At 41.8% G+C, this 15,227-nt stretch overlaps 2 pseudogenes; both read left to right on the forward strand.

Moving 5' to 3' along the window:
- Positions 1-3,202: 3,202 nt before the first annotated feature.
- Positions 3,203-3,659, forward strand: LOC107502965 (annotated as a pseudogene).
- Positions 3,660-11,143: 7,484 nt separating this feature from the next.
- On the forward strand, positions 11,144-11,262 carry LOC118608323 (annotated as a pseudogene).
- The last annotated feature ends 3,965 nt before the right edge of the window (positions 11,263-15,227 follow it).

The following is a 15,227-nucleotide window of genomic DNA, read 5'->3' on the forward strand; positions in this document are numbered from 1 at the left end:
CTCTTCTTCCAAAAACACCAGGATGTTATTTTCTAAATTGCCCACCAGATAGCAGCAGAAAATGTAAATTCATTATGATAAACACTGAGGTGTTATCACTAAAATATACACCGGATGGCAGCACAGAATAACTCTTTATTGCTTACACTCTGGTGTTATTCCAAAGATGCACAAAGATGGGAGCAGAAAATAAATTTTCATGCTTAAGTACACTCGGGTGTTATTTCTAAAATGCCCACCAGATGGCAACAAAAAATATTTGTGATAATATACACATGGAAGTAAGTTTCAAAATGCCCATGCAGTGGCAGCAGAGAACAATTTTCATGACTCGCATTCTTGTTATTCCCAAAATTCACATGAAATGAAAGCAGAGAAAATTTTTATAACGACATACCCTGGGGTGTAATTTTTTAAATGAACATGAGATATAGTAGCAGAAATAACTTTTCATGATATACATTGTGTTCTTTCCCAAAATGCCCACAAGATGGCAGCAGCAAAAAAATTCTTATAATAATTTGCACTGCATGTTAATTTCAAAATGCCCATGATACAGGAAAGGATAATAATTTTCATAACATTCACTCCTTTGCTTTTCCCAAGATACACATAAAATATCAGCAGACTAAACTATAAAAAAAGGTTCTTCAGTGTTATTTTTAAAATACACATGAGATAGCAGCAGAAATAACTTTACTTGTCATGAACTGTGGTGTATTCTCTAACTGCCTACTAGATGGAAGCAGAGAATGGGAAATGGTCCATGGCTCCACCAGGGGCACAAACCCAGGACCTTCTGTGTGTAAAGCAGATGTCTAACCACTACACTATGGAGCAACCCCCAATATTTCTTTTCCTTACATTCTTGTGTAATTTCCTTTAGGCACACAAGATTGGTGGAGATTATGAATTTTCATGATCCATACAGTAAAGTTTTATTCCCAAAATTCCCACTAGATGGCAGTGGAAAAATATATGTTGATGATATAAACCTGGAAGTAATTTTCGAAATGCCCACGAGATGGTAGCAGAGAACAATATTCATGACTTGCACTCCTGTTATTCCCAAGATTCACACGAAAGGAAAACAGAGGAAAAGTTCATAAGGACATACACTGGGATTTTTAAAAATGTACACCAGATATAGCAGCAGAAATAAATGTTCATGATATGCACTGTGGTGTTATTCCCAAAGTGCCCACCAGATGGAAGCAGAAAATAAAATTTTATAACAGTCACCTAAGTGTATTTCCAAATTGCCCACAAGATGGCAGCAGAGAATAACATTAATGACTTGTACCTTGTGTTATTCCCAAGATGCTCACTTAATGACGGCAGAGAAACTTTCATAAGGCCAGACCCTTAAGTAATATTTTAGAACTGCACATGATCTCAGAAGCTAAGCAGAGTTGGGCCTGGTTAGTGCTTGGATGGGAGATCACCTAGGAAGACCAGGTGCTGTAGGCATAAAAAAACAGAAAAAATAAGGATCATAAGCTGACAATGTCCTTACGATCTGTGTGGTCAACCAAGGGTTGCCTAAATAAATAAATAAATAAATGAAAATGCATGAGATAGCAGCAGGAACAAGTTTTCAAGACATGCACTGAAATGTTACTCTCCAAATGCATAAGATGGCAGGAGAGAATGAATATTCAAGATGACAAGATGACCTTATTCCTAAGGTCATGTCCTTACAGAAAGTTTTTGTCAGCTGTCATTTTCATGTGCATCTTGGGAAAAATACAGGAGTGCATGTCATCAAAACTTATTCTCTGCTGCTAGTTGGTGGGCATTTTACAAATAATACCAGAGTGATTCTCATGAAAATTCATTAACTGTCATCGGCTGTTGTGCGTTTTGGGAAAATCACTGCCTGCATATCATCAAGTGTTATTTCTACTGCTATGTAATGTGCATTTTAAAATAACACCTAAGAGTTTGTCATTGTGAAACGTTTTTCTCTGCTGCCATTTCTTGTGCATCTTGGGAGAAACACAGGAGTGTAGGTCATGAAATGATTCTCTACTGTCATCTTGTGAGTATTTTTAAAATAATGAACATGTGTGTGTCATTATAAAAATTTGCTATCTGCCCTAATATAGTGTGCATCTTTGGAATAACACCAGAATGTTACAATAAAAAAATCTTTTCAGCTGCCCTCTGATGGGCATTTTAAGATTAATACCCAGGAATTTCTCATTGTGAATGTTTATGCATTGCTGCCGTCTTGTGGGCATTTTGGGAATAATACTGCGGTTCATGTCATGAAAGGATATTTCTGCAGCTGTCTCATGTGCTTTTTATAAATAACACCCACAGGGATGTCGTCATGACATATTTTTGTCTGTTGCCTTTCCATATGCATCTTGGGAAAAACACAGGAGTGTATGTCACGAAGTGATTCTCTGCTGCTGTCTTGTGGGCATTTTGGAAATAATACCCAGGTGTAGGTCATCATGACTATTCATTCTCTGCTGCCATACAGTGGGCATTCTGAGAATAACACCACAGCTCATGTTGTAAAATGTTATTTCTGTCCCTATCATATGAAAATATGATAGGGGCAGAAAATAAACCCAAGAGAATGTCATTTTGCACAGCTTTTGTTTGCTGCCTTTTCGTGTGCATCTTGGGGAAGACACAGGAGTGCATGGGATGAAGTGATTCCCTGCTGCCATTTTGTGGGCATTTTGAAAATACATCCAGGTGTTTGTCATCAAAAAAAATTTCTGCTGATGTCTGGTGGGCATTTGGGAATAACGCCACAGTAAATGTCATGAAAATAACTTTTCATCTCCTGCTATCTTGTGCACATTTTTAAAAAATTATACTCCAGGTATATTGATATAATTTTTTTCTCTGGTGCCGTTTTGTGTGAATCTTGGGAATAACACAGGAATGCATGTAATGAAAAATTGTTCTCCACTGCCATCTCGTACACTTTCGGAAAATAACACCTAGGTGTACATCAGTGTAAAAATTTACTTTCTACTACCATGTGGTAGGTATTTTGGTAATAACATAACAATGCATGCCATGAGAAGTTATTTCTGCTGCTGTCATGTGCATTTAAAAAGTGTCTCATTCAGTTAGAAGATGATACTTAAGGACAGTCGATTAAACAAAGTTTTGTCTGTGGCCATTTTGTGTGCATTTTGGGATAAACACAGGAGTGTGTATCATAAAAATTATTCTCCTTTTCCTTGGCACTGCCTACGGAGTTAGTAGTCATCTCCTATTTGGAATCATGGCTGCCCTCAGACCCCTAGTGAAGCCCAAGATCGTCAAAAAAATAACCAAGAAGTTTATTTAGCACCAGACAGACCGATATGTCAAAATTAAGCGTAACTGACCGAACCCCGGAGGCATCGACAATAGAGTGTGCAAAAGATTCAAGTGCCAGAAATTATGCCCAACATCGATTATGAGAGTAACAATAACACAAAGCACATGCTGCCCAGTGGCTTTTGGAAGTTCCTGGTCTACAGCATCAAGGAACTCGAAGTGCTCCGATGTGCAACGAAGCTTACTGTACTGAGATTGCTCACAATGTCTCCTCAAAGAACCATAAAGCCATTGTGGAAAGAGCAGCCCAACTGGCTACCAGAGTCATCAATCCCAATGCCAGGCTGTGCAGCAAAGAAAATGAATAGATAGCTGGTGTGCACATTGTATTTGTGTCAATAAAACCATAAAATTTGCAAAAAAATTTTATCTGCTGCCATCTAGTGGGAATTTCGAAAATTACACGCAAGTGTATATCAATATAAAAAGTTATTTTCTGCTGTCACCTGGTGGCCAAATTTGGAATAACACAACAGTGCATGTCGTAAAAAGTACTCCTACCATCTCGGTGCGTTTGAAAAATAACACCCCAGGGTATGTCGTTATAATGTTTTTCTCTGCCGCCATTTCCTGTGAATCTTGGGAATAACACTTTAGTGCATGTCCTGAAAAATTGTTCTCTGCAGCCATCTCATAGACATTTTGAAAGTAATACCAGCGTGTGTCATAAAAATATTTTTTCTGCTGTCATCCTGTGGCCGTCCATTGGGAATAATACTATAGTGTAGATCATCATAATACTTAATTTTATGCTGCTATCTGTTGTATATTTTATTAATAACACCTGAGTTTTTGATATCATGAATATTCATTCTCTGTTACCATATTGGGTGTAGGTCGTCATAAAAATTTACTTTCTGCTGCCATCTAGTGGGAATTTTGGGAATTACACAGCAGGTCATGTCATTAAAATTATTTCTGCTATCATATGCATTTTGAAAATAATAAGCAGGTGTATGTCATTATAAAAATTTATTAAAGGAGGGGCAACCAAAATGGCATAGATGATAAAGGCTCTGTTCATCCCTCTGGCAACCAAATCAAAGTTGTAATGGAAACGAGGAGCAGCGGCAAGGAAAAATCGCCTGGAATCTTGATGAACAAGCTATATACCTGAGGAGAAATCCAAGAAAGCACCCTGCAATGGCAGAAGGTAGGATGGGGTGAGGACACGGGGCTACCAGTCTCAAGCGGTTGAGTGAGAGGGAGGCTGCAGCAGCAGCAGCAGCAGCAGAAGAAGCCTCTTAAAGGGGCCGCGTTGGTGAGTGGATTTTCGCAATGACAGACCTGCTCACTCTGAGCACCAGTGCCGATTCAGCTGTGCGCAGGGGACACCAGGGCCTTACAGGGTAAGAATGGTAACAACCACATTCTATCAATAAGTACCTCAAATGGAAAAGAATTAAGTGCTCCGACTAAAAGAATGGATGAATGGAAAGGAAAACAAGACCCCTATATGTTGCCTGTAAGAGATTCACTTCAGATTAAAAGACAGACTAAAAGGAAGGGGATGGAGAAAGATATTGCTTTGGTGGACCTAGAAGGTATTTAAGTCAGACAGAGAAAGATAAACATTATATGATTTCACTTATATGCAGAATCTAAGAAATAAAAAGAACAAACTAATCAAAAACAGAGTCACAAATATATTAGACAATTGATGATGGACAGAGAGGAAGGGAGTTTGGGGGGCTGGGAGAATGGGGTGAAGGGTTGAAGAAGTACAAATTAGTAGCTCATAGATGGAAATGGGGATGGGGAGCACGGCATAGGGAATGCAATTAGAATGAATATGTTGTCTAGGTGGAGGGTCAGGGGAGGGAGGGAGCGATTGGGGGGGGACTGTCTTACAAACTATATAGATGTCTAACCAATGTACTCTATGCTTGAAACTAATTAAAATAAATAAATATTAAAAATTATTAAATGCTACCATCCAGTGGGCATTTGGGAATACCACCGGTGTGTAGGACATCATTAAAGTTAATTTATCGCCCCCATCTTGTGTGCATCTATGGAATTTGAGCAGTGTATGTAAAAAAGTTATTTTCTGTTGCCATGTGGTGGGCAATTTGGGAACAAGCCACAGCACTTGTCATACAATGTTATTTCTGTTGCTATCTCATTTGTATTCTGAAAATAACTCATGGGCATGTCATTATGAAAAGTTGTTGTGTGATGCTATTTCATGTGAATCTTGGGGGAAAAGTAGGATAGCATGCCATGAAAAATTATTCTCTGCTGTCATCTCGTGGGGATTTTGATAATAACATGCAAGTGTATGTCAATATAATAATTTTTTTCAGTAGCTATCTGGTGGGCATTTTGGGCATAACGCCACAGCATGTGTCATAGAATTTAATTCTGCTGCTATCTTATGGGCATTTTAAAAACAATACCTTAGGGTACATTGTTATGAAGAGTTGCTGTCTGTTGTTATTTTTGTGCATCGTAGGAAAAACCATGAAATTGCCTGTCATGAAAAATAGTTCTATGCTGCTATCACGTGAGCATTTAAAATAACAAGCAAGTATCTGTGATCATAAAAATTTATTTTCTGCTGTGAAGCTGTGGGTATTTTCGGAATAACACATTAGTATATGCAAACCTATAAATATATTTTTTTCTCTCATCTACTGTGCATCTTGGAATAAGAACAGAGTGTAAATAATTAAATGTATTACTCTGCTTTCATCTGGTGGGCATTTGGGGAATAACACCAGCTCATAAGTAATCAAAAGTTATTTTTGTTGACATCCATGGGCATTTAAGGAATAACCCCCAGTATTGGTCTTCATGAATATTCATTCTTTGTTGCCAAGTTGTAGGTATTTTGGGAATTACACTGGATTGCATATCATGAAAATTATTTCTGCTGCTATTTCGTGCATTTAAAAATAACACCTGAGGGCATGTTGTTGAGCAGTTTTTGTCAGCAGCCCTTTTGTGTGCATCTTGAGATAAACATGAGAGTTCATGTTATGAAAAATTATTCTCTGCTGCCATCTTGTGGCCATTTAAAAAATAACAAGCATGTGTATATTATAAAATTTTTTGTGCTTCCATCTAGTAGAAATTTTGGGACTAACACTGGAGTATATGCCATCATGAAAATATATTTTCCTCTTTCATCTATTCTGTGTCTTGGAAGTATACCATAGTGTAAGTATTAAATGTCATACTCTGCTGCTATGTGATGGGCATTTTAGGAATAACATCAAATGTTTGACATCACGAATAGTCGTTCTCTGCTACCATCCAGTGTGAATTTTGTGTATGACAGAAAGTTGCCTGCCTGTTGAGCATGACGTTATGAAATTATCTCTGCTGCCCTTAGTGTTAATCTTGAAATGAGCACATTAGTGCTTGTTATGATAAATTGTTCTCTGCTATCCTCTTGTGGGCATTTTGAAAATAATGCCCATGTGTATGTCATCATAAAAATGTATTTTTCACCCTCATATAGTGTGTATCTTGGGAATAACACAGAATATAAATAATAAATGTTATTTTCTGCTGCCATCTTGCAGGCATTTTAGAATTAACACTCAGATGTTCTTATCAGGAATATTCATTCTCTGCTGCTGTCTGGTGGGCATTTTGGAGCTAATGCCACAGTACATGTCATAAAAAGATATTTCTGTTACTATTTTGTGTGCAGTTTTACAAATAACACCTAAGAGTATGTAGTCATGAAATATTTTGTTTGCTGCCTTTTAGTGTGTATCTTGGGAAAAGCAAGGAGTGTATGTCATGAAAAAAATTGTTTCCTGCTGCTATTGCATGGGCTCTTGGAAAATAACAATCAGGTGTATGTCATCATAAACATTTATTTTCTGCTGTCATCTCGTGGGCATTTTGTGAATTAAACCTGTGTACGTGTCATCACGAAAATTCGTTTTCAGCCCCATTTCTGAATGCATCCTGTGAATTACTCCAGAATGAATTTAAAAAGTTATTCTCTACTGCCATCTGGTCAGCTTCTTTTTGGAAACAACCGACTGTTTGTCATCACAAACTGTCATTCTCAGCTGCCATCTGGTGGGCACTTCGCTAATAGCACCACAGAACATGTGGTAAAATGTTATTTCTGCTGCTATATCATGTGCATTCTGAAAATAAACCATGGACACGTCGTTATGAAAAGTTGTTTTCTAATTCCATTTCGTGTGCATCTTTGGAAAACAACAGGAGTGCATTTCATGAAGTGATTCTCCACTGCCATCTTGTGGGTTTTTAGAAAATAACACCCAAGCAGTTGTCAGCATAAAAAATTTTCTCCTGCCATCTTGTAGGCTTTTTGGAAATAACATCACAATACATGTCATAAAATATTATTTCTGGGGCTATCTCATGTGCAATCTGAAAATAAACCCAAGGACATGTTGTTACAAAAAGTTTTTGTCTGTTGCCATGTGCATATTGGGAAGAACACAAGAGTGCATATGAAGTGATTCTTCGCTGCCATTTATGAGCATTTTTGGAAGAAGACATGAGTACATGTCTTAAAGTATTATTTCTGCTGCTATCTCATGTGCATTCTGAAAATGGTGCCTAAGAGCATGTCATCATGAAAAGTTGTTGTCCACTGCCATTTTGTGTACATCTTGAGAAAAACCAAAAGTGCATGTCATGAAAACTTTTTCTTTGCTGCCATCTTGTGGGCATTTTGAAAATAACAAGCTAGTGTATGCCATTATAAAAATTTATTTTCTGCCGCCATCCTGTGTGCAATTTGGGAATGACACCCAAGTGTATGCCTTCATGAAAACATATTTTTCTCTCTCATCTACTGTGCATCTTGGAATAAAATCAGAGTGGGAGTAATTTAAAAATTCTCTGCTGCCCTCTGGTGGCCTTTTTAGGAGTAACACCTGACTGTCATCATAAATATTCATTCTCTGCTGCCACCTGGTGGGAATTTAGGGAATAACACCACAGTGCTTGTCATGAGAAGTTATTTCTGCTGCTATCTCATGTGTATTTTTAAAGTAACACCCAAGGGCATGATATTATGAAATTTTTCTCTGCTCAAATTTCTTGTGAATCTTAGGATGAACACTGGAGTCTATTCTTTGCTGTTATTTTGTATGCTATCGAATAATAATACTCAAAAAAAATAACACTCGAGTGTATGTCATAAAAAGTTATTCTCTAGTATCATTTTGTGGGCTTCTCCTGAATAGCACTTGAGTTTATGTAATTATGAATAGTTGTTCTCTGGTGCCATCTCGTGTGCATCTTGGGACTAAAAACACATGTATGTCATGAAAAGTTATTCTCTGTTGAAGTATCATGGGTATTTTGGAAATAACACCAGAGTATATGTTAGAAAAATGTGTTCTCTGCTGCTGTCTTGTGTGCATTTTGGGAATAACACTCGTATGTATATTACCATGAATAGTTATTCTCTGTTGCCATCTGGTGGGCTTTAGAAATAACACCTGAGTGGTTGTCATTATGAATATTCATTTTCTGCTTCCATGCAATGGTAATTTTGGGAGTAATGCCACAGTGCATGTCATGAAAATATATTTAGGATGCTATCCCATGTGCACTTTATAAATAACACCCAACAGCATGTCATCATAAAATGTTTTTGTCTGCTGCCAATTCATGCGCATCTTGGTAAAAATAAAGATTGTATGTTGTGAAAAATTGTTTCTGCTGCCATCTTGTGGGCACATTGAAAATAACATCCATGTGTATTTCATCATAATTTATATTTTGCTGCTATTTGGTGTGAATTTTGGGAATAAAATCCGAGTGTAGTTCAGTGCAAATTTGTTTTCTGCACAAGAGTGTGCATCTCGACAGTTACACTAGAACGTAAGAAAAAAAAGTTATTCTCTGCCGCCATCTGGTGAGCATTTTAGGAATAACATCCAAGTTTTATCATCATGAATAGTCATTCTCTGGTGTCATCTGGTGTGCATTTAGGAAATAACAGTAGATGGTAAGTAATCGAAAGTTATTTTTTTGCTGTCTTCTGTTGTGCACCTAAGGATTAAACCGCCATTGTTTGTTGTCATGAATATCTATCCTTTGCTGCCAGCCTGTGGGAATTTGGAGAATAACACCACAGGGCATAGCATGAAAACTCAGTTCTGCTGCTATCTTGTGTGCACTTGTAAAATCACACCTAAACGCATGCCATTACGAAATTTTTCTCTGCTCCCATTTTCTAAGAATCTTGGGGATAACACAGGAATGCAGGTCATGAAAAATTTTCTCTGCTGCCATCTCACTTGCATTTTAAAGATAACACCCAAGGTCATCTTGTTTGGATATTTTTCTTTGCTTCCACTTCGTGTGAAACTTGGGAATAACACAGGAGTGCGTGTCATAAAAATTATCCTTGTAGGCACCTTGAAAATTTCATCTAGTTTTATGTCGTCAAAGAATTTATTTTCTTATACCATCTAGTGAGCATTTGGGGGATAAAACCTTAGTGTAGGTATTCATGAAAATTCATCCTCTGCCCCAATCGTGTGTGCAGTCTTGGGGGGAATCACACAACAGTGTAAGTAAAAAGTTCTTCTCTACTGCCATCTGGTGGGCATTTCACGAAGAAGATCACAGCACATGTCATAAAGAATAACTTCATCTGCTATCTCGTGTGCATTTTGAAAAGGATACTTAAGGCCACGTCGTTGTAAAAAGTTACTGTCTGTGACTATTTCATGTGCATCTTGGGAAAATCATGGAAGTCTGTGTCATGAAAAGCTATCTTCTGCTGCCACCTCACACCATTTCGCAAATTACAAACTAGTGCATATCATCATAAAAATTAATGTTATGCTGCCATCCTGTCGGCATTTTTTGGAATAACAGCCCAGTGTGTACCATCACGATAATATATTTTCTGCTCTCATCTTCTGTGCATCTTGGAATAACTTCAGAGTGGATGTAATACAAAAAATTACTCACTGCTGCCATCTGGTGGGTATTTTAGGTAGAACACCCGAGTGTAGGTCACCATGAACAAACATTCATTCTCTGCTGTGATCTGGTCTGCATTTTGGGAGTAACACCACAGCGCATGTCACGAAAACTTATTTCTGCTGCTGTCTCGTGTGCATATAAAAATAACACCGGAGGGCATGTTGTTTAGAATTTTTTATCTTCTCCCATTTAGTGTGACTATATGGAATAACACTGGACTACATTTCAGAAAAATCATTCTCTGCTGCCACCTCGTGGGAATTTTGAAAATAACACTCTGACGAATGTCATTAGAAAAATTTATTTTCTGCCACGATGGTGGGTATTTTAGGAATAACACCGGAGTGTTGGGTATCATGAAAATTCATTTTTTCCCACCATGTAGTGTGCATCTTGGGAGTAACATTAGAGTACAATTAAGCAAAAGACATTTTTCTGCTGCCATCTGGTGGAAATTTTGGGAATAGCGTCCAGGCGATTATCCTCAGGAAAAGTTACTCTGTGCTGTCATTCTGGGCATCACTTGAGTAACACATGAATGTATGTTATCATGAAAAATTATTTTTTGTCATCCAGTGTGTATCCTGGGAATAACTGATGAGTGTATATCATCATGAGAAGTTATGTATTTGCTGGCCAGTCCTGGGATGCAAGAGCGCCCACCCAGACCTTTGGTACAGCGCGAACTGGTCAAGACCCGCCGTACGTTAGCGTGGATACCGCCTCGCTGGTGGAACTTCCGCAATGCCCCCCACCCCCATCTAGTAGGTGCACTGCAGGCGCGGGCCACTCTGGCGCCTGGATGGCCAGGCTTGAGCTCTTGGGGCGGGAGGCAACAGCTTCTCTTGTCTACGGCCATATCACCCTGAACGCGCTCGATCTTGTCTGATCTCAGAAGCTAAGCATGATCGGGCCTGGTTAGTACTAGGATAGGAGCCCACCTGGGAATGCCGGGTGCCGTAGGCCTTTGCCACCCCCTCCTTTTGCCGCCCTCCAGCCAGGGTGCCCCTGGACAGGCATCCGAGCCCAAGTGCTTCTCCAACGGCAGTGTGCCCCGCGCTATTGCCCGCCCTCCCTGCTCCCCTGCAGCCACCCCTGGGCTGTTTTCTCTCTCCGCTTCAGGCCTTTCCCTTCCTGGGGTCCATGGGGCCGAGGCCCAAGGGCCGAGAGCTCTGGGTGGAGGTCGAGGTCGCGGGGCAAAGCGTTGCCTAGTGTTGTGGCTGGTGTGTCCGCGTGGTTTTGGGCAGGTCGGGCTCGGCCTCGGCGGGGAGCGCAGGGGAGGGTGGGTCTGGGTCAGGGCTGAGACCCGGACTTGGCAGGGCTGCACCTGCCTAGGTGACCAGATGGCCGAAAGGATGGCAGGCCACGCCCGGCCTAGCTCTTGCCGAGCGGCCAAGACTAGGGAAGAGGGTGGCCCGGGGCCCGGGATTCCAGAGAGGTGACCGAGATCTTTAGCACAGCTAGGAAACGGTCAAGGCCCACGATAAAGGGGCATGGCGAGCGCATGCTCCCCCGACACTCCGAAGCCGTGCGCACAGTGCTGGAGGGATCGGAGTGCAAGTAGCCTCTTCCTGGCGAGGGGTCTGCTCCGCATCACCTCTGGGTCAGCGCGGCGGCATGGTGGGGGTGTCGCCACCCGAGTAGGGCACGAGTCACAGAGGAGAGCGCTTGTCCACGCCAGCCGCTCCGGTGGCTGCCGCTCCTGACCCCGCTGCGGCTCTGGCCGGGGGTGGGGGCGGGGTGAAGGGGAGGAGGACAAGGGTGGGGTGGGGAGGGACTGAGGGAGGGGTCAGGAAGCAGGGTTGGGGGAGAGGACACTCCCGAGGCGGGGAGGTACAGGGGAAGTGTCAGGGGCGTGTCTCGGAGGGAGAAAGGATATGTAAAGGACAGGAGTTATTTCAAAGTGAGGTAAGTACCAAGTGTCTGGACTTTTATTTTAATGGTGAGCAGAGCCCTTAAGGCCGGGAAACGCTCTTCTCTGCTCCCATCTCGTGTGCTTTTTGGGAATAACAGCACAGTTTAAAGTCATGAAATGTTATTCGTTATCTTCTGCTGCCATATGGTGTGCATTTTTGGAATAGCACCTGAATGTAGGCACTGAAATGTTATTCCTTATCGTCTGCTGCCATCTCGTGTGCATTTTGGGAATAGCACCAGGGTTTAAGCTCGTGAAAGGCTAGTCCTTATCGTCTGCTGCCACCTCGTGTACATTTTGGGAATAGCACCAGAGTTCCGCGCACGAAATATTGTTCCTTATCCTCTGCTGCCATCTCGTGTAAAATAGTGAGGGTGACTAGCACTAAAGATTAGTTTATCTATTTTTTTTTTTGCTTCACATTATAGAGAAACTAAAGACGTTCATTTCCTTTTGTCTACATGTAATGGGGAATGGCTTCTGCCATAATTTCGGTTTGCCTTTCCCCCAGGCTAAACACTCCTTCAATAGATAATGCTAAATAGTGGAGAAGTCGTCCAGTACAAAGAGATTTGGAAATTTGGTGGGCTCTTTTTCAGACCCCGCCATTTTCCATGCCCCTCCTCCCTCACTGATAAAAGATGCTTAGGCTTGAAGTTGTACCTTAATTGAACTTGAGAAAACTAGAAAGTCACCATTTGCCATGGCTGTGTGTGGGAAACTTTTGGTAAGCAGAGGTAAGCAGTATATTTGTTTACCCTGTCAGCCTTTTTGCTCCATTTTTGCAAGGTTTGGGAGAATTAAGAAGAATTGGCTGACTTTTTCCTCTCTAATACATTAGATGTGTATGAAAACTATTTGTGAAGCTAAGCTATTTGGACTTGGTGACTCCCAGTTTTCTATATCGAAACTTTCCTCTCAGAGTGTTTATGTTTTTCTGTGCTTTTGTCTTTCTTGCTGTTATAAGATGGAAATACTATGGGGATAGGAATTCTCAGCTTCCTGGCTAAGCTGTAAAATTTCTTATTGGTTTATGTCACTGCTAAAATTATTGGGATGAGGATCGATTCTTTGTATTGGAAAAGGTTTTAGGTTGCAAAATATTTATGGAAACACGATAGCAATTGTTTCTTAATACTGACAGAAAGTGCATTCAAAAGACAAATGGATAGGAGCCAAATGAATTAGTCTTAAGTTTTTGAATTACTTCTTTAGCTTTTTGTTTATTATAGTACATGGCAATATCAACATCAGGTTCAGAATGCGGACGGGAAAAATCAACAAGTTTCCCAACAAGGCATAACTTTTAAAAATTATTGTTAATAGAGCATTTCGATCATCAGTTTTGATCTCTTGGTCTTCAGGGTAAGTAAAAAATGGAATAAATTGTTGTGTTTACACTGTGTAGGGTACATCTTAAATTTTGTTTTCCTCTTATGGTAAGGGTAAACATTAACAGTATGGAAAAATCAGTTAGTATTGTCTGCAGGAATGCTCCTCTTCACTGTGGAAGAATGTGGCCACATTCCGGTGGAAGCATAAAAGATAGCTGTGGGAGGGAGGAGAGTTGAGGAAGCAGGGGAACAGATTGAGGGAGAATTTCCCTCCACCCGCCCACACTGGGGACTCAAGTCTCAGGCAGGGAGAGTGGCATTAGATCGGGACCACCAGATTCTACTTGGGGGAATCAGGATGGCTGCTCACCAGCCGACCAACCTTTCTGAGGTAACCGAGGTTATACAGGGGAGGGACCTCAGGAATCCCCTGGAGTGTCTCTTGAACGAGGCGTACCGGGTATACACCCCCATTGATCCTGAGGTCCCTGAGAACCAGCAGGACATTAATATGGCCTTTGCTACTCAGGCAGCCCCTGATATCCAAAACATTGGAAGGTTTTGCAAAGATGAACCTGTCCCAACTTGGTGAGATCTCCCAGAACGTGTTCAACAACAGGGAGGCACCAGATGACCCCAAACGTATGGCTCAAATCCAAAGCTACTGTCATCGCCCCAGCCAATCCGTTGCCAGACTCAGACCCCGAGACCCCCGTTCATGACTGCACGGATTTCACTGAGGCTGTGTGTTCCTCGTGGCCAGGCCTCAAAGACTCCCCTCTGCCCGAGGCCGACGAAGTTCTGTTCACGGACGGGAGCGGCTTCATGCGAGAAGGAAGGAGGTATGCCGGGGCAGGGGTCGTAACTCTGACTGGCACCATCTGGTCTCAGCCTCTTCCCCACGGGACTTCCGCTCAAAAGGCGGAACTCGTCGCCCTCACTGAGGCACTGAGATGGGGAAAGGATAAGGCGGTCACGACATACACTGACGGCCGACGCGCCTTTGCCACTGCACGTGGACACGGAGCCACCTACGAGGAAAGCGGGCTTCCGACTTCGGCTGGGCAGGACATCAAGGACAAGGAGGAGATCCTAGCCTTACTTGCAGCCGCACGGATGCCTGAGGCTCTGGCTAGTGTTCTTTGTAATGGGCATCAATAAGGGAACCGTCCTGAGGCTGAGGGAAACCTATGAGCCGACGCAGAGGCAAGAACAGCGGCCACAGGGCCAGTGGGGCCCCCGCCACATCTACTGACTCTTGTCCCTTACCCAGAACTGCCTCTGACTCTGTCCTATGTGGCGGAAGAGGACACATATTTTCAAGATAAGGGAGCCACTAGGAACCAACGGGAGTGGTGGCCGACGCCAGATGAACAACAGTCGGGCCCTCACGGGCCCTTGGAAGGACTCTCCTCCACCAACTACACCAGGCCGCGCGCCTAGGGCGGACGAAGATGCTCCAAGCTTTAGACCCTCAATTTCACCGGTTAGAAGGGAGAAGAACTGCGGAGGAGATGCCCGGCTTGCGCCCACGTTCATCCAAAGAAGGGGAAGATAGAGGAACCTAGGCATAGGGAAGGAGGACCTTATCCGGGGGACCACTGGGAAGTCGATTTCACTGAGGTAACCCCGACTGTGGGGGGCTACGAATATTTACTTGTTTTTACAGACACCTTTTCAGG

The sequence above is a fragment of the Rousettus aegyptiacus genome, unplaced genomic scaffold (assembly GCF_014176215.1).
Source record: "Rousettus aegyptiacus isolate mRouAeg1 unplaced genomic scaffold, mRouAeg1.p scaffold_m13_p_9, whole genome shotgun sequence".
NCBI classification, from domain to species: Eukaryota; Metazoa; Chordata; class Mammalia; order Chiroptera; family Pteropodidae; genus Rousettus; species Rousettus aegyptiacus.